Genomic DNA, 25,891 nt, shown 5'->3' with positions numbered 1-25,891 from the left:
AGTGGGCAAATGCAGTTCATGTTCTGACTCGGACATCATCTCCTGTAGAGGTCAGGACAGAATGATTTGCTCTTCCTTTGAGTTAATCCTGTGTTTACGTAACTGATGTTTAGATATCAACCATGAGAAACCCATGCTCTCCTTGCTGGTTGTACATCACATGGCAGCACTGGCACCCATGTGTGATGGACAGAAGCACAGCAGGACGCTGCTGTACAGATACTTTCATGCCAGCTGGTCATTACTCTTGTCTCCAGACCAGAACAAATACAGGTGATACTCCCAATGATTGCATGCAAGGAGCAAACAAGGGTCTGTTTTCATGAGGCAGCAACCCAGAACACTCATCTAAATACCTGCAGGAGTCAGTAGCCGTTAAAGTCCCCAGTCTCCGACATGGGCCAGAGCCAGAAGTGAGCAAATTCTTCTCAAGTTACAAGTTAGTTACAGCCAGAGGTTCAACAACATGGTTTCACTAGGTAATTGTGCTGTCCAAGTTAACTATTAATTAACCTCCTATCAGACGATGTCAAACCTGGCTGCACAAGAAATAATTGCCATAATTGTCACAGTCTTTTTTTCCTAGTTCATTGATTATGCAGTAAAAAAGATAAGCATCAAAGGATTAGATTGCATTTACTGTCCATTAAGGAAATAAATCTTATTTCTGTTTTCATTCAGATCTTTAAGAAGTCCTACATCTCTGTGAAGTTATTTTATTTGTATATTTAGCAGTAATGACGATATCCTATCCTGCTGTGACAAGGCCCACATACTATTCCTTCGGGTAATTTCTGTTCCTTTCTCCCCCTCTTCATATTCTGTTGATAACATTTCTTTAAACAAGTTTTGAAATAAGATTTTACCTCCTTCTGGCAAGGACAACACATTCTTATTTGTTTCATGAAGTGGCAGGCACTCTTTCAGAGCTATAAAAAGCTCATTCAAAATATTCCACTTTCTGATGTAAAGCATTGCTGTTCCTTATACTACTACATTAATTAGGATTTGGGGGAAGAGAATAGTTTTCAAAGTTGGGTTCGTGTGGTTGCTTCTAATGCCTAACTCTCTAAAAATATTGGATCCACAGCTATCTCTTACTTCCTTCTTTCGCTGCAACTTTCTGTAGTGCAGTGATATAAAATAAGAACACTGTCTCTTCCTGTGTCTGCACCGGTGGCCTTTGAGGTGACATTTTCAAAATTACAAGCTGGAGTGGTCTGAATGCCTCCATTAATTCAGGTCAGCCAAGAAACTGCAATATGTGTCACTTCATATGCCCAGCATGGCCACAAAATGCTCGGACTGCCGAACTCATGGAATCCCAGGGCTTGTGTGGACAAGTAGGGACCAATTTTAGCGGTGCCCCCACCATCAGTGTTAGCAGGTTGTTTACCAAGTTATTTTGAGAAACTCAAGGGAAGTCAAGGAGCTGAGAGGGATCTTCAAAATAGATGTCTGTCACGTAGCATTCGTAGAATTTATTGTTTGCCAGTTACCAGGGCTAGGTCTGTGAGCCGTGCTGGCAACATCAGACTTACTGACGGAGACATTAAGTACTCATTTTGTAATTAGTGGGAATATTACTTTGTTTTTATTGCAGTAATGCATAGGGGTTCCAGCAGAGATTGAGGGCCTCTCTGTGATAAGCATTAGATTTATGTACAGAAATAATTAAAGTTCTTGCCTCATACTCCAGTGAAGGTCATCTGAAGGATGCTGAGAGATTTCAAAACAAATAAGGCGATTATGAAATGGATCCACCTTGAGCTGTTCAGCTCTCAAAGTCGCAAGATCAAGTCAAGACCACACACAGAGCTCCCCCTCTCCATGTTGTTTATGAATGGTTTACAAGGGGCTGCCCCCAGGGGGTCACTACCACAGGCACTCCAGTATTATACCCACTTCTAAAACGGCCTCCACAGAATCGTTATTATGAACATTTTTTCAGATGTTATAAAATAACGGCTTCACAGTGAGTTAACTACTCTCTAGCTTAGTTGGATGGGGAACAATATAATTTATGTGCTCTGAGCTTTCTCATGGATTAAATTTATCACTCGGTCAGTGGAAGTGCCCCTGTTTGACAGATGTAGGCCATTATTGAACAGTTTGGCATTCAAAACAGTGACTGGATTTGGAAAAGTACTTTTGGCATAGCCAGCCTCAATTTTAGCAAACCATGATATAACATAACGCCTTGGGAGACCTTCCTTACATTGACGAATGTATGGAACAGGCTACTTCTGAGAACATTTTAATAAATGAGATGGTGAGGGCATTGTCAGTAGAAAACAATGCCAGGTTGGACCCTTCCACCACTGTTCTCTCACTCAGATGATGGCTTCTGCCAGCTCCTCCTGAAAATAATTCAATTTATCTGTTTAAAATCTTAGAAATAATGAGTCATGTTGAAACAGAGTTGAGGGGTGAGAGTGCAATAGTAGGGAGGCAAGAAGATTTTGTCTGGGGTGTACCTGGAGGGAGGAGTGCTCAGGTGCAACCTTCGGGCAAAAGTGAGTGGGTGGGGGATCTGCTTACAAGCTATCTTGCAAGAGGAGACTTAGCAACATGGTAATTATGAGACGGTGTTGCAATACAGAAGACATGGCATGTACACATGTACTTGTACGTACAATGGGGTTAGATAGAAGGGTCACATATTTGGTACAGACCCTTAGGCAGGTAGCCCTATCCAGTATACAGAGTACCACACCTGTGTCATGTGAAGTTGTTGGAAAGAGAGGGAACAGCTACCACCTCCCGTACAGAGAAATCTTCAGCCAGGGTTGGAAAAAAATACAGGAGAGAGCAAAGATTTTTCTCTTTCTTCACAAGAGGATGTGTTTGTGATGAGAAGGAACAAAGAAACCCTACAATTAGTGGACATGCTGAACAGGTCATTTTGTGGAGGTGACAAGGGGGTGTAGAAAATATGAAGAAAAAGGGGGAAAGAAGAGCTGATGAGAAGTGTTCTATAATATTTGTTAATTTACTAGTGAGGGAGTGAGTCAAACTTGGAAGGGCTGGAAGGGAAGAATGAAGACTCAAGTGTCTTAAGGCCAGGCAGAGGTGGAAAGGAACAATCCACTGTAGACAGGGACCAGGAAGAACGTGATGATGTAGGAATGTGACTTCAGACACAACTCTATCTTTGCAGGAGACATGTCTTCTGAGCCTGTGGCCAAGGTCAGCCTTGGTTTGGCCAAGAGCACTGCAGCATGCATCCTTCCCCCGGTACTGAATTGGAAGGGCTTTTCCCTTTTTGGTGTAGCCTGTGAAGGCTGAAAGCACTCAGTGATCCTGGCAGTGTCCTCTCTGATAGCTGACTGGAGCATGACCTGGCCTTGTCAGCGAATGCTGAAGGTGCAAAGCCACAAGGGCTACGGAATGGTAGACCTGATCTTGTTGGAAAAGGCTCTTCACCAGCTAAATGAGGCATGGCGCTGAGTGTCTGACAAGAAATTTGAGCTGTTGACATGGGGTCACAGTCCCATAGACAAAGTCTCCTTCCCATTGCCCTTCCTCAGCCCTCAGAAACAACAACAGTGTCCTGGGGTGGCAGATGGGCTGGAAAACAAGACCAGAATCTGCTGGGACACTGTGTGCATGCAGTGAGGCAAGGGTAAAGCAACTCTGGCTGTGTCTGAGGATATCTCGGCCAGCAAGCACGGTGTTCGCCAGAAAAGTTCACTGCCAGAGACCACCCAGACTGGGGAGGTCCTTGAAAGGGTGGTGTGAATGGTAGCTTGGATGTTTCCTCTTCTTGAGGAAACCTTAGCAGCAAGATGTAATTCTTCTGTCACCCTCTCTAGGGTTCAACAACAAATAAGTGATTTTTAATGCAAACAATTTGCTGTTCAAATTAAAGTTTGGGTGCAGACAAGTTCCAAATAGTTGTAACAAGGTGAGGTTCATGCATGCATTTAGACATCTTCATATGTTCCCAGCCTCTGAGCTTCCTTTTTGGCCTGTGAAGCACAAGACTGAAGAATTTTTGCTGACTTTAATTTGAATAAAGGACTAAACTTATTTTATATCAAGCAATCATTGCGTATAAGTGTTGGCTAAGATGCAGTCACCACTGGGATGGAGGACAGCAGCCATTTTGCTTGCAGCAGAGCTTACCAACAATTTTCAAGGACTGGGAGAAGTGGCGAATAACTTCCTTAATTGAAAATTATGTGGGAATTTCACAGTGTGCAGAATATAATTAACCACTCTGGAATCTGGCCAGGGAACCAAGGTCAACACCACTGTACTTGCAGAAGTGCCCCTAGTAAAGCAACACCTCCTGAAAACTTTAGAACTTAGTCCATTCCTATAAAATAACTAAAAGACAGGTCTTTGAAGGGTGGTGTACAGCTTTTATTTATATTTGACCATACCTTCATCACTTACAACTGAAACAGTCAATCATGGCTGTACACTAAATTCAGAAGTATATACAGCTCTTAATGGCATGTATTTTTTTAGTGAATCAAAGTTGAGTTAGTATGTTGCATTACGCCAAATCTTTATAAAATTGAGCCAAAGTCATCTTATGTATGCAATACATTTTATCAAATGTGTAAGAAATATCTGGAAGAGGGATATTGTTTATATAGAAGGAAGGGGGGAAAAGTGAAGTTGGCAGCATATCATGCAAAAATTAGTTCAGTAAAAGGGGAAAAAAAATCGAGCTGTATGCCAGAGTTTCAGTCACAGTCAGATGAGCTTTTCTGAACTTGCAAGTACTATACAAATGTGAAAAACACACACTTGGTGAAGAAGGAAGTGAAGAAGGAAATAGCTGATGGAGAAATCACGGCTGTTTATGCCAACGGTGACGCTGCAAGTCAGCTAGAAAAAAAACCAGCAAGAAATGAACTCATGCTTCAAGCCTAGATTTATCTCTCTCGTTGCTGGAGCTGTGTTGCAAATTCCTTAGGCCACAGCATGGGACAGCTATGGGTCTTGTGGCACAAATAGCACAGAATCACAGAATCACAGAATGTTCGGGGTTGGAAGGCACCTCTGTGGCTCATCTAGTCCAGCCCCCCTGCCGAAGGAGGGTCACCTACAGCAGGCTGCACAGGACCTCATCCAGGCAGGTCTTGAATATCTCCAGAGAAGGAGAATCCACAACCTCTCTGGGCAGCCTGTTCCAGTGCTCCGTCACCCTCAGAGGGAAGAAGTTCTTCCTCTTGTTCAGACGGAACTTCCTATGCTTCAGTTTGTGCCCATTGCCCCTTGTCCTGTCACTGGGCACCACTGAAAAGAGTCTGGCCCCATCCTCTTGACACCCACCCTTCAGATATTTATAAGCATTTATTAGGTCCCCTCGCAGCCTTCTCTTCTTCAGGCTGAACAAGCCCAGCTCCCTCAGCCTTTCCTCATAGGAGAGATGCTCCAGTCCCCTCATCATCCTCGTAGCCCTCCTCTGGACTCTTTCCAGTAGTTCCTCATCTTTCTTGGACTGGGGAGCCCAGAACTGGACGCAATACTCCAGATGGGGTCTCACTAGGGCAGAGTAGAGGGAGGAGAACCTCCCTCGACCTGCTGGCCACAGTAATGTTGCTCCTTTTCCAGAGGGAGCTTGATTCTCGTCATGACTGCAAGCGAGTAAGCCAATAAAATCCTACTGAAACCAGGAGCTACACTTGCATGTGGTGCAAAACCTGGACTGGGCACGCAGAACTGGGCCTGATGTGAAGGTTCCTAAGAACCCGTACAGGCGAGGACAGCAAAAGTTTAAACTTTCAACCCTCAGGCCTTGAGGCTGATGGTGTTGTGAGGAGAGGAAGGCCTGTAACCTGAGAGATTATGAGGGTGACATTTTAGAAAGTGAAGTAAAGGGAAATTCCCAAATAATATAGGTGTGGTGCACATGTCTTTGCAGCTGAAGTGATACTACAGGGTTACAGCAGCTGGCAAAAAACTCTCTGCATCTCATGAAGCCTCTGAAAAAGTCCCCATTCTGCCCTGGCGTGAAGCAGAGCTCACAGCGGGGTGTTTATTTACCTCTGTGAAAATCCAGACAGCCAGAGGCTGGTGCCCTGCAGCAAGCAGCTTGGTGCCTGGTGGGTGGGGGGGTTGAGCAGGGACGTGTGGGTCTGAGGCTGCTGCCCTGGTCGTCATTGCCAGGGCTGGTGCAAGGTCTGACCTTCCCTAATTCGGGGTGAATATAAGGAGATATATTTTGGGCTTAAGCAGCAGGAGCCACCGCCCAACAGGCAAGCAGGGCGTGAAGCTGTTGAGCAGCTGACCTGGGGGGCTGCCAGCCCTTCTTGGGGGGGTGTGGGCAAATGCAGAGTGTCACTGCTCAGCACTCCAGGAGCGCCTAGGAGAAGACAGCAAGGAACACATCACATGGCCGGTCCGAGAAGAAGCTCTGAAGCTTTTTTGAGTGCAACAAAGAGGCAAACCTCCTGCTGCTGGATTCCCACTTTGTTCAATGAAATAAGGCTCTGTTTACAGTATTTCAAAACAAATAGTGTTGCATCAAAGAAATACTTGGCATTATCATTAATTTCTCTAGCCCACTGGGAAGAATAAGACCCTCAATATTGATCGACTGCTTCAGTCAAAAGTAGCTGTGTACGGCTTACTGCAGAAGTGTTTGCTGTTTTGTGTTTTGCATCCAGTTGCTGAACTCTTCATATTTCACTGGTGGAGATTTTATACTGACTTTGCCTTTTTTGTTTCCATTATAAGGCTTTTAAGTTGCTGATGGAAACTTCTGCCCTTGAGTATAAGCATAGCCAAGGGTAACATCTCCATGCCAAATACTAGAGGGGATTCCATCAGCCCCTTAAATCAAGCAAATTACACTTACTAGTAAAGTACTACAAATTACTAGTCCCCCCCATCCCCTGATGCTAAGGAAGCGGGTGTCAGGGGCACTGAGTGGCTGGCAGGATTTAGGAGAAGGATGCGAAGCAGTTCTCGTGGCCGCTTGCTGAGCCCTCTCCCAGGCACAAGTGGGCTATGGGGCTCTACCCCGTCAGCAGGCACATGGGGAGGATTTTGAGGCGTATCATAGCTATAGCAAATTTCCACTGAGAAAAAAAGCCATAAAGAACCACTCCAAAGAGGCTAAGCCCTCTGGCTGGGCTGGGTCATAGAGGGAGTCAAGTGGCTGGAAAACATTGCTAAACAGTTCAATCCAGCAGCGAGTGTTGAAGCAGCCGATTCTCTAAACATGGCATTTCCCTGCAGCCTGGGTCGGCTTTGCGGGGAGCGTTGCCCTACAGAGGAGCGTGAAGGAGAGGATCGGCATGCATCCCAGAGTGCACAAACCTGGAGTCATTGCTCAGGCAAAACTCGTAGGGAGCAGCCCCTTAATGCAGTTTCACCGAGGCTTTGAACCCGCTTTTTACACAGCATCTTTCTCCTTGACAAATCCAAACCCTTTCATCAGTGATGACTGGCACCAGCCCCCTGTGGCTCCCCTTGGACCGGATTCAAGCTGTATGTTGTTTTTTGCTGTAAATCTTTCTACCCTACTCCCCTGCCCTCTGTCCGGCGTCCCGCCCCCCCCTGCCTTTTAACTTCTTCATTGATTTAAAGTCCCCCACCCTGAGACTATCAAACAGCTTTTTCCCCAAGCGCTTTTGGTTGTTCCAGAGAAACGGGCTTGGAAGTAAAGTGGTTCCAGCCTGAAAACTTGAAGAGGATATACATGAGCTCTGTACAGAGATTGAAAAGCTCTGAGTTGTTATAGCAGCTGTCCCAGCTGAAAAAATGTCAGGGAGTGGGATCATTTTCTGTGTATTTTATGGACAGGGAATAGGCCAGGTTCCCTGGTATTTGAGTTACTCTGGGGTTGTTCAGCCAACCCCTACACTTTGCAGGATAGTAATCGGATCCCCAGTGCCCTTGAAGTGTGCTTGCACTCAGTGTAGAAAGCAATAGCTCTATGCCAAGCGCTAAATGGACTTTTAAGTATGTAAGCCATTTTTTTTCTTGTAAAATCTAAGTTTGATTCCATAAAAAGACTTGCACACCTTTTCTTCTGGGGAGTTTGATGAGATGTTTCTCTGGATTAAAGCTGAGTGAACTATTCTCAGGGACTAGCTTCCTCTTCCCCCTCCCCCCCCCCCCCCCCTTTTTTTTTTCCTGTTTGTGATTAAGAAAGGATTTGGTTGTAACTAATTATTTAAAATTGGTCAACCGCACTCGGAGCAATGTATTGCAGCTACTGGGTCGTTTACACTTGTTTTGCTAGTTAGCTGAAGCCTTTCACAAAATTTAAGGCCAGAGGAGACCATTATATCAGGCAGTCTGGCCCCCTGTACATCACAAGCCATTAAATTTCACCCAGCCAGCCTCCTACTAAGCCAAATAATGTCTGAGCTTGGCTAAATCACAGAACCCAGAAACATATCTAGCCTGGATTTGAAGATATCCATGGACGCAGACTCTAACAGTCCCTTGGCAGTTTGTTCTAGTGGTTAAAAATTGTGCCTTATTTCCTATTTGAATTTGGCTGGAAGCTGAATCCAGACTTTGGTTCTTGTTACACCTTTCTCTGCCAGGTGACACAGCCCTTTGGTATATGGCACTTTCTCTCTGTGAAGGTACTTCTATGTACTGTAATCAAGTCACATCCCATTCCTTTTTATAGTTGTTAAAAAAAAGATTTAGACAGATTGTACTTTATAATTTTCTCCCAATAAGGCAATATATATTTCCTTTTAAAATATTTTTAAAATCTTTCAGCGTCCTTTCAGGTATTTGGCTATCCTTTCAAGCAGATGCATGACAGAACTGCAGAAAATCTTCTTTCTGTCTTGCCAGAATACAGGGAAAATTTTCTAAATCCTAGACCTGGAAATAGGCCTGCTGCGAGTGTCCTCTCACCACCCATTTGTGGGTGATGCCCAGGCATATGCCTTCCGCTGGCCTTAGCTTGCTATTTTATCAGCTGTAAGGGGATGGAGTGATTGAACTAACGAGAAAACTTTTTTCCTGCTTGGTACAGTCTCACTTGTGAGGGATTTTTAAAAGTTTCTGGTTCTGCAGAGAGCTCACAGACAGAAAGCTAATAGTGGTTCTCTTCTGAAGCGTGAGAAGGCGAAGTCCCCTCCAGCCCAGCCAAAGACTAGAATCTCCCTCCTTGTTACCTGAGTAAGGCACTCCTGAGTGGATTTTGCTGTTGTTACAGCTCTTCTGTCAGAGCCGTGGTGCGAAGTCATCAGCCATGCTATCTGACCATGAGCACCCATATAGCAACTGACTATTGTCCTCATGCTATGAGTTGGAGATCTCCTCTCCTTTCACTACTCTTCTGCTTGACCTAATCACCACATAGTTATGGGTTAAGACCATTTGATGAGGGCAAAATTTGGTGAAAAATCCAAAGAGCCTTAGGGCTCTCATACTGTCACATTGCTCCATATTCCTTGTTACATGCACTGCTCTGCATTTGACTGCTTTAAAACATTTTTTATTACTCCCAAGCCACTGACGAAAAGTGAGCTGACTAGTGTACAGCCTAGCTCTGACCACTGCAGAGCTCTCCATCAGGTGCACCCATATGGAAAATTCGCCTGTTAATAACTACTTTTGGATATGTCATTTAGCCAGTGCTTGGTTCAGTTACTGCAGCCCTTACTGACTTCGTGTAATGCTAATTTTAGGGAGCTGAACACACCCTAGAAGTTGACATGTACTTCAGCTGGACACCTAACAATCTAATAAGCACCAGTCCGACTTCATTCTTAGGATGACAAGACCCTTTCCCTGTGAAACTGTACTGATTACCGATAATTATATCCTCATCCTCCCATTCTTTGGTGATAGAATCACTCATTATTGACGTGTAAATGTTCCTCAGGATTAACATCCAGCTACCCAGATTTTGGCTATCTGTGCCACGTTCCCTGCCCTTTCTGTATTTTGGCACATTGCTGTATGCTTTGAGCCTGTGGAATGGCTCCAGCATTCAAAGAGGCTTCAAGATTGAACGTAAGTTGGGCGATTACTGCTACAAGCAGAAGTCTAAGAACTTTTAGGTGTACATTCTATTGGCCGCCTCATATAAAAATTATTATCTTTAGTAGATCTTCAACATCTTTGTTATTGTGATGGAGTCAAATGTTTCTTGTCATATTCAGGTGATATGAACATGCTATTCGCATTTTACCGTGCTTTCCACACACAGGCCAGGACTAGATGTCCAACACTTCTGCCTCCTTGCATATTTTTCTGCAATTCAGGCATCATCTAGAATGATTTTTTAAATATTGCAAGTATTTATGTGTTTCTTAAATATCCTTTATTGTTATTATTAGGGGTAGTTTATCCTGATCTCTTTAGACTTCCATATCAATTTTCTGTACTTCAGTTTTTAGTTTACATAAATTGCCCTCTCCCTTCCTCAGCCTTCTGTTGTATATTACTTCTTTATTTCTAACTTCATCTTTCCCTTCACCCGGATGGCCTTTTAGTCAATGTCATAATCTTTCTTGATTATGACATTATGTTTTTGGCTGTCTAAGGAACTCCATTTACCATTTATAATTTTGTTTCCTAGTTTTGAATCCCCAGTCAATTTTGCTTCCAGTTTTATTTTTTGCTTGGAAGGATCTTCTGTAGCATTGAATAAGTTTTGTATGCAGAACTATGTCTCTATAAAACTGTATTTAAGTAGGCTAATGTTTCAAACTGGTTTTTTTCATCCATGCTGATGTCCTTTGATCAAGATCGATGTTGCAGTATACTGTCTGTAATTTTTACTTATAATGATGTATAAAACAGAGATGTATTCTGTGCAAGGCATTCTTTATTAGAAGAAGTCATAGATGTTTTAAAGAAATCCTACTGATGCCTTGCTATTGGATGTGGAGGGATGTCTTCTCTCCATCTGCTGAACTGTAGTTTTCATACCAACTGTCCTGATCTCTGGTTTGACTCATTGGTCTATCAGAAACCTTCACCTCTTTTTGACAACTAACTGCTGGCTGAGTGCTTTATGGGATTTGTCACCCAAGATATATACTCTTGAGGGTTTTGGTTTTTTTGGTTTTTTTTGTTTTAGTTCTTGCTCAGAATTATTTGAAAATGTGAGTGAGCTGTGCATGATATTCCTGTGGGATGAGGGCTGACCCGGGCCAGAAGGAGCTGAGTGAAGACGGCTTTGCAACTCCTCCTCTCTCCCTCTTTTGGGCCCCTTCAGAATCATTTTAGTGAAGCAGTTCAACACTTTTCCCTCAATCCCTGCTATGGCATTTATTTCATCATTCATATTTACTGGTCCACGTGTGAACTCCCCTATAAGAATAATGAGAATAAATACCCTATGCGGAGTCCTGCATATAAATTTCTATACTGGCTCGCATCTTCGCTTATCATTCTTTTTTGTTCTAAACTGTAAAAAGTGCCTGGATCTGGATTGTGAGCAGTTCCCCTCCTGCTACTTCAAAAGAGCATATTATTCATGTAATGAACAGGCTTAATGCTGGGTTTGACAAAACACTGGGAAATACACTGTTGGGCACAATTCTGAACTGGCAGGGATCTGGACTGGGTGACCTAATAGGGCTCTTTCATCTCCAGTTACTTATGATTTTCAATGCTAATTAAAACCTCACTAGCTAGTGGGGAAGAACATCACAGCCAACTCAAATAACTTCTGTTAAAAACTTTCCTTCTGTTTATTTTTTCCACTTGCCCACTTCAATTTTATACACATATCAGTTAAAAACAAGCTTAATTGCAAAAGCATCCAGCTATAAAACTATAGGACAAACAAACAAAGCCATTTACACGTAGCAGCTTGTAATAAAAGTGCAAAAGCCAGGAAATAAATTATTTGGCTTTACTAAGGAAAAAGAAAGTAATTTCTCTAGTAGCAAAGCTGTGAAGTACTACTCAGGTATCCAGGTGTGCTGGGGTATAGCTGAGCTCTCAGCTCACCTTCTATATGAGCTCTTCATCAGCTCCGGACTCTGGACATTGACATGTGTCCAGTGGAGACAATTTTTTGCCTTATTAAACAAGCCTTCAGACTTCTGCTAAACAACTACTTCAGCTCGATGTGTTGCCTGAGAAGGGTAGCCCAATCATGGTGGCTTTAGCTTCTTGTTCATGGCTGCTGAATGTCTGGGATGTGGGCAGATGCTGAGGCTCAGTTTCTTCTGAGCTGTGGGAGGATGATGGCAGACCAGGGTGCCTGGCGCAGCCTCACTGGCCACAGCTGCTGGGTAGCTGCACACAAGTAGAAGTCTGGGTCTGGTGTCAGCCTGGTGCTCGACGTGCTGCAGCAGTGAAACACAGGTGTCTGCCCTAATGGACTCACTTGAAACCCAAATGATTTCTTGTGTTTCCTCAAGGTGCTAAAATTCCTGAGATGCTAGAGAAGACCCTCACAGAAAACCTGTCAAAACCTGCAAAATTAAATGGGGGGACCACAACGGTTAAAGAGACATTTACTCACAAGGGAACAGGATTACCGAATAATCTTGAGTGGACAGGACCTCTGAAGGTCACGTGGTCCAACCCCTGCTCAAAGCAAGGACAGCTTTGAAGTCCAACTCTGCGTGACCAGGTTGCTCAGGGCTATGTCCTGTCCAGTTCTGAATATCTCCAAGAACAGAGGCTCCACAACTTCTCTCGGCAATCTGTGCCACTCTCAGGCCACCTTCATGGTGAGATGTTCTTCCCTAATATCCAAGGAGATTTTGCAATGTGTTGCTCCTTGTGTGATCCTTTCACTGTGCACCTCTGAGAAGAGTAAAAATGTCAAGGCAAATAACAATAAAAAAATCAAAGTAGTAATGCATAATAATAAACATAAAATAAAATAATTCAGACAACTTCTTTACTACTTGGAAACTTTCTGTTTAAATAGAAATGTCCCTGAGTGGCTGCTATCACTGCGGTGACACACTATCTACGAACAGTGCGGCGGTATTTACATTCACCTTGCTAAAGACGGTGTCAAAATCTCAAAGTGTGAGATCAATGAAGAAATAATATAAGAGATTACAGTTGATCACAGTAGATAATTAACTTTATTTCCAAGAGTGACAGCTGCGTTCAACCCAGGGATACTTTCAGCATTTTGACTAATTGATGCCAAAATATGAATACATTTGTTTTAAAAACTGATCTCAAGCTGCAGTTTTTTGGACATCTTATCATAACGCATTTAGGCTTGTAATCACTCTCAGTTCCTTGAATATAAAATAGGCTCCATGAATTGCCCTCAGAACTGACCGTATCTCCAGGGGACATGAGGGTGATAAGTTATTGTTCATGCTTCTGAAGTTAGCTGGGATGAATCTAGCCCTGGTGATCACCTCATGGATCCACATGGGGAGAAGGGAAATGGGAACACAGCCCTGCTTGATGTGCTGTGCTGCCTAAGACTATCAGGATAGAGAAGTTATAGTCTTCGTGAAGTGTTAGAAAAAAAAAAGAGTAAAAACTCAAGTCCCCCTGGGACAAGAATAGTTGAATTTTCTTCAGAAATTAAAAATGGATAACTATTTGGGCTTACTCCAAATAATCTTGTTGGTTGAAAAATATATTCTTTGGATTAGAGGTTATTCACTATTGTATTTAACAGGTTGTTAGTTTTTTTATATGTTTTTGAACTTTGGTTAAATTTAAAGCAATGAATACTGTTTTGAAAAAAAGGCATCACTTTTAAAAAGCTTTATGCTTTTTTCCCAGCAGAAATACAATTAACCAAATTCAACTCAAAGCCATTTTTGCTCTTCTGAAACAAATTTATGTCTTGTAAAAAGAAATATTGCCTGGCTCTGACAAGGAAATCCCAAGGAAAGTGGAACATACGAAATGGACATCCTACAAGAAGATTGTTTTTGGAGAGGTGGTGTACATAGAGAATACATATGGGGAGCCTCCATTTGCATGGGAAGCTGTTGACTGTGGATAAAGACTGAGGCCAAATGACTGAGGAAAAGTCAAAGCTTGTTTTACTTGTCAAGAAAATAAAAATGTGGCAATGGGCTAGAAAGTGCTGTATAGGTGTTTGTGACTTGGGGAAGCTGTGGAGGTACCCCAAGAGGTTGGGAAGTGGGGCTGAATTGATCAAAACCAGGCAGTAGCAGGTACCACTTGTGTGCAGACTGCAGGAGGTGCAAGGCAGGCAGTGAAGCCAGCTGGGCAGGGGAAAGTGTACAAGACAGTGGCTGGTTACAGCTGAGGGTGACACGGTCATCTCATGTATGGGACATGATGCTGACAGCAGGTCTGGACTAACGATTCTGCACCATCCCAGACTCCCTGAATGTCATCGTCAGCAAAGCACTTCTGATTGACACACCAATACTAGTAAGTCCCTAACTGAGAAAGACCCACACAGGGCTATGAAGCCTAGGAGCTGCTTAGTGCAGGGTCTTTCAGACCATCAGGGTAAGCTGGTAGGGTTGTTTTCACACAGAGTGGGTTCTTCAGACCACTGGGTGGGGTGGTAGGGGCATTTTGGTATGCAGAGTCCTTCAGACCAGCAGCTGAGACAGTAGGGAAGAGTTGTGCACCTGGAGGTATCCAGGGGTGGAAAACTGTCTATGCACTGTGATAGACCCTGATGCTAATTTCCCTGAGAAACCATTCTCTACCTTGGGGTTGGTGGTGGTGGCCTTCCATATTGTGCGGGTTGCTTTAAGAGTGATTTCAGTAAAGATTGTACTCTTATACTAATGGGGCTGGAGTCATACATATTCCTTTGACAACAGAAACATGCTATGTCAAAGTTACAGAACACTTTGGGGTGCACTTGAGAAGCTGAGTGGCTTTGCTTCAGATAGATTTGAAGATAAAAAAGACAATGGAGAAGGCTATTTTTTGTAGAGAGATGAAATTGCAATGAAAGGTATGGAAAACAAGCATGCCCTCAGGTTCACTGTGCATACACAGCCCCGCAGCCAAACAGTGGTCCAGAGGAGTGACAGCTATATCTTATAGCATGTTACATGCAATTAATTTATATTTTGATTTTCTCTCCTTCTTGCCTACTTTTTTGAACATTGCCTGTAACTATTCTATGTGGTAGTTTGGAAAGGACCATAAACTTGCACTTCCTAGCAGCTATAAACTGTCACAATTTATACATTTTTGGCCAAGAAATGTCTGGTTCTTCATAGTTTTTTAGTGCATTGTTATATTCAAAGAGATGAATTAGTGCATATTCTGAACAGGAGTAGGATGATCAAGTTGGCAATTACCTATTAAATAAAGGTATGTTTGAAGGAGAGCCAGACTGGAAAGGAGTTTGTACTAGACAATATTCTCAAGAAAAAAGTTCACTTGTATTTCACTTTGTTCTGCTTGTAGATATTTTTGGATGGATTATAATTGTCATTCTCATAAAAGAGTTTCTCTTCCTACCAGATTCTGGGTCAAGTTGTTAATATCAACTGTGCAGTGATGACAAACTTCTGTAGAAATATGAAAATCAGAAATTCAATGGAAAGAAAACTTTTCTTCTGTTCCAGGATGTGGGCAAATGCTTATGGGTGAAATAGAGCTGAAGGGCAAGAAATGTATACATTTTTTGGCCTGTCCCTCCAATATATCCATTGATTTATGTCAGGAAGGCAGCAGAATACATTCCCGTGACTTTACAAGCTCGCATGGGAAAAGGAGAACATTTTCATTTAAATTGAAAAGATAGAATTAACCCTACTTGGAGAGGGTTTAATGCTATTGCATCCATTGAAGTGTGAGCAGACGTAAGAACACACAGGTTCTTTCGAGAATTTTCTGCACTTTATTTAGTTTCCGTTTGGATGCTGGCTTGGACAAAGAAGCTGCACATTTTAATATTGGTAGTGTCTGGCTGCAAACAAAGACATGTCTGTGAGCCTGCTCATCTCTTGCGCAGATCAGATATGTAACATTACCCTGACATATCTAGGGAGAAACATATCTTGTAGTAATTTTTAAAATTTTCCACAAAGAAGTGGAGTTGTTTTGAAAATGGACGTGACCTAAATACAGAGCCCTTCAGAGAATGATGTCTTCAGAGGCCAACAACAGGCCAGGCAGCTACTTGGTTGCTGAATCTCCACCCGGTGCAGGTGATTTGACACGGAAAGGGGAAAGATCTACCTTTTGTTTTAAAGGGTACTTCTGGTGCTCCCATGCTGCATGTCTCTGACTTCACAACTTCACAGTGGTCACTTGAGTTGATCTTGGACTGGAAGACAGTCTACATTACGTCTGGGACAACTGGGCATACCCCAACAAAAATAGCTCTTACATGTTTTTAAAGTGTTTTACTGGAGGACAGGGGCTTTAATGGAGGGAGAAGGGTTGATTTCCTCCAGAGAAATGCTCTTTTACAGCCTGCAGCCAGCTGGATGCTTGATGGGCTGCTTCAAATTGGGAAGGAGGGAATAAAATAATTATCCTTCCCTAAAAATTAAGGGTCCTAAATTGATTTCACTTAACTTACAGCCTAAATGGAGTGACTTCTGATTTACAGCAAGGTGAGATCAGAATCGGGCCTGCGATCCTGGGTTTTTTTGTGAAAGCTATTTTCATCTCTAGATGTCATGGACCTTTCTGGGTCCCATCTGTTCAGGGGTGTCTGCAGCATTACTCCATAGACAGGGTATTTTTCTGGGCAGAGATTTCATTCCACTGATTATTCACCAGCCTTAGTGATACTGAACTTACACAGTCTATTTGACTTCACATTTTGGGGTAAGTTGACTAGCGTGTGGTTTTATATGGCCTTTAAAAAAGATTTTTAGTGGTAGAGCTTGGTAAAAGAGCCAGATTTCTGGCCCTGAAATGCAGCTTGCTCTGTTGTAACACATGGCTATATATCTAGGAGTTTTCTTTATATTGCTGTTCTGTCTGAGGTTTGGTGTGGTAAGGACAGTTTATGGAGAAAAATGATAAATTGATCATCAATTTTCTGCCTCTTCACTGAGACTACTGACTTGCGCTTCAATTCCAGCAGCTCTTCACTGATAGCTGTTGTCCTATTGGAAGAAAAAATCGTCCTTTGGGAGATGTGATTTGTCCAGAACAAAATCAACTCAAGTAGTCATTCCAGAAATAGCCTTCAGAAGGTGCTTCCCAGGTCAGATTTATGTGTCTGTTACATCTCTTTCCTTCATGTTGCATGAAGGAAATGCAGTGCAGTAGGGCTGCACTGGAGAATAAAATGTCTGAGAGTGCATTGGAGAGGTCAGCAGAGATGTAGACTAGAGGGACGCACATGACTGCTAACTGAGGTCCTTTGGAAGACTGTTTTTTCACTCCCTATTATGCAGCTTTTACAGAAAACAGTTAGACCAGACAAATTCATCACAACAGCTGCAAGTCAATGTGTCACATTAATGTATATGGCTGCCTCTCCTCAAAGTATCTGTGCAGCTCACGGTGGTTAAAGTGCAGCTCCAATCTCTGAATAGTTCATGTACTTAATAATGTATGGACCCATCCTGAGGTGAGGGCTGTCATAGCCTGGAAGTTTTTGTGTACATTCCCACCACTCCAGGATCAGCTTACAGACCACTCTGCCAGTGAGGGCTGGAGACTAAGGCCCAGAGATACAAATGAGCAGCTGAGGGTTTAGTTGCTTAGAGAGAAAATATGGTAGAATTTAGGTGCCAAATCCCACATGGGGATCCTCAAAACTTGTACCCTGATCCTTACTACTAGAAGTACTGCTGCTATTACTGCTACTTCACTGAATATTCACCAGTGCATTCAGTGGTGCTGCTGTGTTTGCCCAGAGCTGCCCCCATCTTGTCAGTGTTGGGTGGTGTGATGCCTGTTTCACCACTTAGTAGTGGAGGTGTCCCTCTAGACGTTAAGAGGATCGTGGGCTGATAGGTGTGCTGGGAGGATGCATGGTTATTTTCCACTGGCTCTGACAGGATCTGTGCATATGCCTTCCAACTCTCAAAACAGCAGCTCTGTCTCTGTTGGTGCAGGAGGCCATCAACATGTCCTCTGTCTCCCCTGGTCAGGATGTAGGAAGAATTGCAAGAGGTGGTGTGCCACAGAAGAACGCTGCTTCTCTCTGCAGCCTGGGGATTAGCTCTCTCATCTGGAGGTTCAGGGCTCTGGAATGACTTACTCCTTTGGCATGACATGAATACTAGATAAAATATACGAGCAGTTTGGGGATGGGGAGCACGCTCTGAATGCTTCTGTGTTTGCTTTTAGCATTAGCCATTGGAGGTGTCTATGGGTGGGTTTCATCTCCTCTAACTGCAGATGTCTATGTCTGAGCTGAGCAGAGGTGCATATAGATATTGTCTGACACTGTGATGAGATTTGCCAGATGCGTTGGGTGACATGCACCATTATGCCCATGCACAGATCAGAGTAAGTGAGGAGAAACAGACCTTCTCTGTATTTCTGTTCTCTGCTCGTTACTGGATAATTGCCAGGTATGTTCATGCAATTAATTCCGAGTTAATGCAGTAAAGCAGCCTCCTTCAGTCTAGCAACCACCTCATCCTTCAGTAAAAAAAAACAAACCAAAACAAAAAACCTACTGCCGTCTTGTGTCCCACTGGTGTTTACTAGTTCGAAGGGGAAGAGGGAGAAACACATGAAGTGTTTAGTATTTAGTATTTACACACTACATGACCATATGATCCTATTTTACCAAAACCTTCAATTTCAATATACAGGTTTATCAGAAGAACTGGGGACTTTGAGGATGATCCTCATGGGAACTGGCAGCAGTAGGGATCCACCTCTGACCTTTGTCTCCTGGCAAACACTTCTGCACCCACTGGTTACATGGAAAACCATGACTGTTTTGCTTTGCAAGCACACTGTTTTGCAATGGTTTTGCAGAGTACTCCCAACTGTGGTGCTGATCCCAGTTGTCTGTGGGCTGCAGACTGAGTGACAGCACAGCAAAGGACTTTTGTTTTGAAAGAATCAGTTCAAGAGTTGATCTGGATGAAATTCTGTGTTGTTTTTTCCTGCTGAAAATGCATTTTTAAGTCATCAAAATTTTCTGACAGGGAAAGGAGAAAAACAATCAAAACATTTTGACTCAATATTTGAAAAAAAATTTATTTTGTTTGTTTTCAGATTTCTATATTTAGAGACTGACCTAGTCTTAATTAAAAAATAATAAAGTACTTCCCTTTCCTCCCTCCACTCCCCAGGAAAACAAAAGGCTTTGCATTTACTTTTGTTTGAAATAAACCTTTTGTTAGACCGAAGTTTTGAAGTGCTTTGTTTTGGGTGGGAACACTGACAATTATTCAGTTTTGGTCAACCCTAAACAATTTTTGGCCAGCGAGATGAAAAAGAGCAAGTATTTGCTCAGTTCTTGTCATGAGTTTGAGTCCTGAAGCTGCAAGCATGCAAAAAAATGTTCTGCGTTGTGTTTCAGCTGGACATGAATGTCTTCAGTGGCGGCTTAGCCAAACCTCTCCTATGAAGGAAGAGCATTTGTTGAGCATTTGTGGGAAATCAGACAGAGCTGTATGCAGTGAAAAGCAGTCCATCCTTCTCTTTGAGCGTTTAGAGGTCTACAGCCTGGGGCTGCCTTGAGAGATCCACCGCTGGGTGTTAGAACCGCGGGCAATACCCGCTGGGACTGATCTCAGCTTGATGGACAAATAAACCTTGTGTGGTTGTAGAGAAAGTGAGCAGACCTACTCGAGGTTCACAAGTGGGCGATTTAGATGCAAGGGTTAGTTTGCCTTTTGGTTAGAAGCTGTGGTGGAAGCAATTTTAGAGAGATTTCTGCTGAAGGCCATAAGAGTTTTTGCCTCTCATGTTCATTCATAATTCTGGCTACGGTAGATGTTGCCCTATTTTGAGATCGGGGGTGTATGGGCCATATTTTCCTTTGGAAAGATGTCTAAATGATCTTGCTTTAACTCTCAAAAATGGCTCATCACCGACAAACTGGGTATGCATTTCCTATGATTTCAAGATGTTGTGCAGCAACAGGAAACCAATGCAATGTGTGTGAACAGTGATTTGAAGAAAAGCTGAAGAAATACAGGGGTCCCAGGTTTGTTAACATTACAACTACTGCAGCGCGCGTGGTGTTGGAGACAGCTGAGTTATCCCTGCAGAATTGAAACACAAAATGCCTGTGAATTGTCATACCATACATATGTTCAGCGTCAATATTTAAAGCTGAGACAGTAAAAACATTTTGCAGAACTGCACAGATGGAGAGAGGGGAAAATTGATCATTGTATTTTGATTTGAAATACTTGTAACCCAGAACACGACTGTGCGGCTTCTGATCTGATATGGCCTGGCACCGCCTCTCTGCTTTACACTACAGGCTCAGACTTGTCTTTTAAATCACAGCCTGATCGTTAGAAATGCTCACCACCAGTGTGCCAAGATTTCACGCTTGGTGGCCCGCTCACCTGACGCTTGCCCACGGGACACGCCGGGTGATGTGCATCTTCAGCTGTCTCCTGCCACCCTGCACCATCCATCTGCAGCCCTTGTCTCCATCTGCCTCTGAAGTCAGTCCCTGTCTGCCTGTGACCTCTTTACAGCGCGCTAGCAAAATTTAAGACAGGTGAGGACCTTGTCTTAGCTATTTATGGCTTAAGTGGAAGAAAGATGTGAGAATTTTCTTTTTTGAATGTCAGTTGTCCCAAACAGCTGCAGATGTGTAAATAGATGTAAGTATTCCACTTCCTCAAGAGTCTGTTTTCTTCCACAGATTTGGCTTTCTCGTTGCAGGGCAGTCATTGACTTCTCCATGCCTTTGGAGAAAGTTGGATTTCCAGCTTCTAGGGAAGTTATAAATCTTGGCAACACATATCACAGTGTTTTGAGAAAGATAAAAATCTGATCTTTCCACAGGTCATTTTCTGTAACCCGTCAGTTCTGCACTTCATTGAATAACTTGGTACTAGAAGTGAACATGCAGTTATTTTAAAACATTGCTATTAAATGGGGACCTTACAGAATCACAGAATCACAGAATAGTAGGGGTTGGAAGGGACCTCTGTGGGTCATCTAGTCCAACCCCCCTGCCGAAGCAGGGTCACCTACAGTAGGCTGCACAGGATCTTGAGTAGGCTGCACAGGATCTTGAAAGCCTTAGAGCCCTTCAAAGCCACAGGTGAAGTAAAGTGCCCTCTTTTTCAGGCTAAAATAATTGGAAATATATATTGGAAAAGCTCGATTCTAACTAAATGCCAGATATCACCTAATTTCTCCCATGAAGAAACTCATTTTCTTTCTTTTTAATTCAGAATATGCCACAGTGTGAGATATACCCCATTAACCGTTTTCTGTCTTGTACCATTGTAACTTTATGGGCTCCTTTGAAGAACTACATCTCACTAAGATGCCAGCACTTTAATTTGAAACATAGCTTTAATTAGACATATATGGGACATGGGGTTTCTCAGCACCATACACCTGCTATGCTGTTTAGTAGTCAAATGGTTAAACCTGTTCAAAGAAACTGGCAAGCTTTGTGTGGCAAATTCAATGGAAATATACTTATTTTTACTGTGGAACCAAGACCACGTAAAATGTCTTGAGAGAATATGCTTGTGAAAACCTGGATTAATAATGGAGAAAAATAAAACAAGAGTGATAGTATGAATCAGGCATCTAAGTTTTGTTAGAGCAGAATCTTTAAATTAGATAAATACCTCAGATTCACAAGAGTAAACTTTCAAATCATCACAAGCTTATGCAGAATGTCAGTAAAACATTAATTACAAATTAAAATGCAATAGAAGTCAAACTGGCATTTTTTTCAAGCTCCATGTTTGACTCAACCCTTCTCTAGAGCTCCCAGGGCAGAAATTCAGAGGTGGCAAACAACCTGAGAGGACCGTAACCCAGCAAAGAGGCACCCACCTTACCCTGCCTTGGCCCCTGCACTGTCCTTTCCCACCTTGATTTTGGCATGGGAAAACAAGCTTCTGAGCATCCCTGAGGCACGGGATGCATGGGGATCCGGTGGAGGGTGCTGCCTTTTACTCCCCTCCTCACAGGACTCTCCTCTTTGTCCAGTGACAGGGAAAACCTGCTTCAAAGCTGAGAAAACAAGCAAATACTGGGATAGGATCACCAAATCCCATGCCTGGTTCAGTCGCTCAGCTGTGGCCCTCCAGCCCATGGTGTCCTGCTGCATGGTGCCACCAAGACCTGTGACACCATGGCCTCTGTGCAGATTTCCCTAGTGGCACAAACAGCCTTGGACTGTTGCTGCATACAAACCTCCCCCTCCTCCTTTCATTTGACCTGCAGATTTTCTGCAGCCACAGATTATTTTGCTCAGTTTTGTAGTCAATATCTAAGCAAATTTCAAAAGACCTAAACATCTCTGCCAGGCAGGGACCACATTATTTTAGCTGCTCCTGATAGTCAAGTATGGTCTACCTTCTCGGCTCAAGGAGCTAAATGTCACCCTTCATTATGGCAGATATCAGTTTAATGGGAACAGATGTTTAATCATCTCTGGGTCTTCCTTCCGTGGTGGGGGACTGTTATGCAGAAAGCTCATCTGATTCCCCACTTCTCGAGCGTGCTTACAGAGAAAGCACAGGCTCGCTCACTTGTGGATGCACCCTACTATGCCCTGACAAACTTCATCTTCTCTCAATTTGAGTGAGATAAAAAAGAGCAAACAAACCAAGTAAACCATCACCAGGACATGATACTCATTCCAGCCCCTGACTGCCTTTTATTTGTCTCATCAGAGAAGTAATGGCTGTGCATGATCTTATATGAGCTCAGGGGGAAGGGTGAGGAGTGCAGGATTTTGTGTGCTGATGTAGTCCTCTTACAGGAACCCCAGGGTTTTCAAATGAGAAAGTGCTTAGAGGAGGTTTATGTAGCCAAAAATGAGGTGGTAAATGGTTGTACTGGGGCCAATATGGGGGCAAGTTGGCGTGCCTATTTATAGGGCTGCAGTGCTGTCAAGCTATTTGATACATCTGTGGTTCTGTGTGGGAAAGTCCATGAGAGGTTTGGGTGAAAACGTGAAGCTGTTATGGATTTTAATATGATTTGTACTGCCATTTAATTTTTAATAAAACTTCGAATAAAGTTGTGATTATATGGCCATCGTGAGTGGAAGATTCCACTTCAACATAAAATGCGAGAGCTCCCAGCGTGGGCTAAGATAGGTTTTATAATATCAATGTATGCACCTCTCTCTCAAACGCATTGGATAATGAATTCTATCAAAATGGAAAAAAGGAAGGTATAGGTCTAAAATAAATAAAATCTGCTGTGTAGTCAGTAGTTCCACATTTTGGAAGAAATTGCTGAGCTTCTGGCATCCTTAAATAATACCCTTTTCACATGATAGTTACACTGCTCCAAAGACAGTACAATAAACCATGCCAAAAATTCTTCTGTTTCGTTTGCATGAAATTGAACTGACAGATATACCTGTCTATGCTATGTCCAAGAAAATGTCTTGTTAGAAACGTGTGAAAATATATTATATGACAGATGCTGAAAATGTTTCAGATACAGCAATAAATTGATTGTGGTTTCTGGACCAGATGTGAACCCTGTTTAAAATTCATCATGCTGGTCTCTATTCTAGCTCTGCACTTAAATAAATGCAGAGAAGTGGCTTTGCTTTTCAATGAAACCCATTATAAGAATAGAAGAGCTTCTTTCCATCTAATAAAGAATAGCCCTGACAGTAAGGCTTGCGACCGCTGAACAAGTATTAAAAGCACAAACTGAACTAAGAGAGAGCTGTGCCAGGTCTCAGTTTTTGCTTTATTAACGTGTTTGAAATTGCTTGGCATGTTGAAGCCACTGCAACCAAGAAGACTGTGATGTGCGTTATTTTCAGTTTAGAGGGAGATTCACAGCCGTAAAGCAACCAAGGAGGGAAAAGACCGGGGGTTTTCAAGAAATGATGTTGTCAAAGGGGAAAGTGCCACTTGCAAAGGTGCTGCAGACATGACTGGGTGTTGAGAATCAGCCTGTGCTTCGCGAGTCCCTTATTTTGAAGCCATGTGTTCGCTTTCCCTGCAAGGGAGCAGGGCGAGAGCCAGACCGGCTTTTTGGCATGTAGCTCGGGAGCTGCGCTACCCCAGCTGGGCAATCCAGACTGCTGAAGTCAGGTGCTTAGGCTGCCCCTTCCATCCGGAGGCACCTCTGAAAACCAGCCCAGGAAGGCAGATGTGCCGAGGCTGGAAAGAGGGAAGAGGAAACAGGCAGCAAACGGGTGTTTGTGAGCATTTCCAGCCACCTCCCAGCTCCGGCACCTGGCTCTGAGTGGCACGTTCGACACCTCACACTCGAGCTCAACACCTCTGAATCCTCTTCTGCTACGGAGACAGCAAGTACCTTTTTCTCCAGAGCTGAGGGATTAGAGTTTGCCCATCCTTTTGTCTTAGTGCCCTGGCCTGAGAAGGAGAAAGCCCCCGGGGTGAAGGAGAGCCTCCTTGCTCCCCTCTTTGCAGGTCCCAGGTAGGGGACAGGTGCTTTTGCTCTGGCCTGGCTGTGCCCATGTCCTCCTTGGTCCAGGACATCATTTTAGTTTGCAGTACAACAAACCTCTTGTGGTCTATCAGGAGGGTTGTGTATCTTTGCAGCGACAAGTGTTACAAACATTAATGTAGGTTTTAAAACTACTCCTTCAGATCTGCTAATTGCCATCAAGGGATTATTTTTCCATTCAATGACAAATAATGTCTCTCTCCCCACCTCTCTTTCTAAAGGAAAAACAGTTCATTTAATTCCCTACCCCAAAGGAACATCCACAAGGAGGGGAGAAATGACACCTGTGGGTATCTCCTAGTATGTGTCTCTGTTTTAAAGGATATTTGAGGCTGTCATTTGGTATACTATTAAAGATGCATGAATTCCTCTCTGATGTCAAATGAAGGCTTTCTTAGGGTAAAGCAGCTCTTCATACATGCTGCATCTAGCCCTCACTAGCACAACACACTGTATTAGAGAAATACAGCGGGGGGTTGGACTAGATGACCCACAGAGGTCCCTTCCAACCCCTACTATTCTGTGATACTATTCTGTGATATTCTGTGATATTTAGGCCCACCAGGTACCATCAATAGTGGTTATGTGTGAATTTTACTAATGTCCCCATTCTTTTTGCCTCTAGACCTTTACATTGAAAGATACTCCACAAATTAGGTAAAACCTCATATTCCAAAAGCTCTGTAGTTGTGATAGATTGAGTCACAACTTTAATTTATGTCGAAATTTCATTTCTGATATGTATCTGTAACTCCTCCATAATCACAACCACCCGCTTATCCTCCAGTGACTTCTAGATGTCTGAGCTGTCTGTCCATAAACACTCTTAATGCTGGACTGCCTCTTTGTTAAGTATGTGCATAGTACTCAAACCCAGAAAAACCCAGGCCTGCCATGGATGTAGCTTCTGTCCTTTCTGTAACTTGTAATCATACTGCGAGCCAGAATCCCTGATTAAATTACAGTTGTTATGTGGGTTGGACTGGACGGTTTTCTGCTTGTTAAGTACACTGTTAACACTATCAGTTTATTTTGTTGAAAGTCATGGAAGTTGTCACAGGCCTATGACCTTCAAAGGCTGTAAGGCTGAAAATATTTGTTAATATTTATATTTACGTATAAGCCTGAACATGTACGTATAAAAATAAATATTAATGTATCTATATCTTACATATATAAGCTGAATATGTATGTTCAGCCTATAGCCATGAGAAGTTATATAAGTTAAAATGAATACTTTTGGCAGTTCTTACATTTAACTTGGGTATCATAACCTTTTGAGTTCATGTGTCCTGCTTCCCTCAGAAATTGCTTTTTTTTTTTTTCCTTAAACACAGCAGCAAGCATTAAACAAAAGTTAAACAGGGTTTGTCAGAAGTTCACAAAAGCTGGAAGTTGGGTCTTTAGGAATAGCAATGCATACTGCAAAACTCATGCAAAAATCATGTTATTTGGCAAGATTTTTTTCCTGGTTATGAAAAGA

The sequence above is a fragment of the Opisthocomus hoazin genome, chromosome 1, assembly GCF_030867145.1.
Source record: "Opisthocomus hoazin isolate bOpiHoa1 chromosome 1, bOpiHoa1.hap1, whole genome shotgun sequence".
NCBI classification, from domain to species: domain Eukaryota; kingdom Metazoa; phylum Chordata; class Aves; order Opisthocomiformes; family Opisthocomidae; genus Opisthocomus; species Opisthocomus hoazin.
This window is presented reverse-complemented; position numbering follows the sequence as displayed.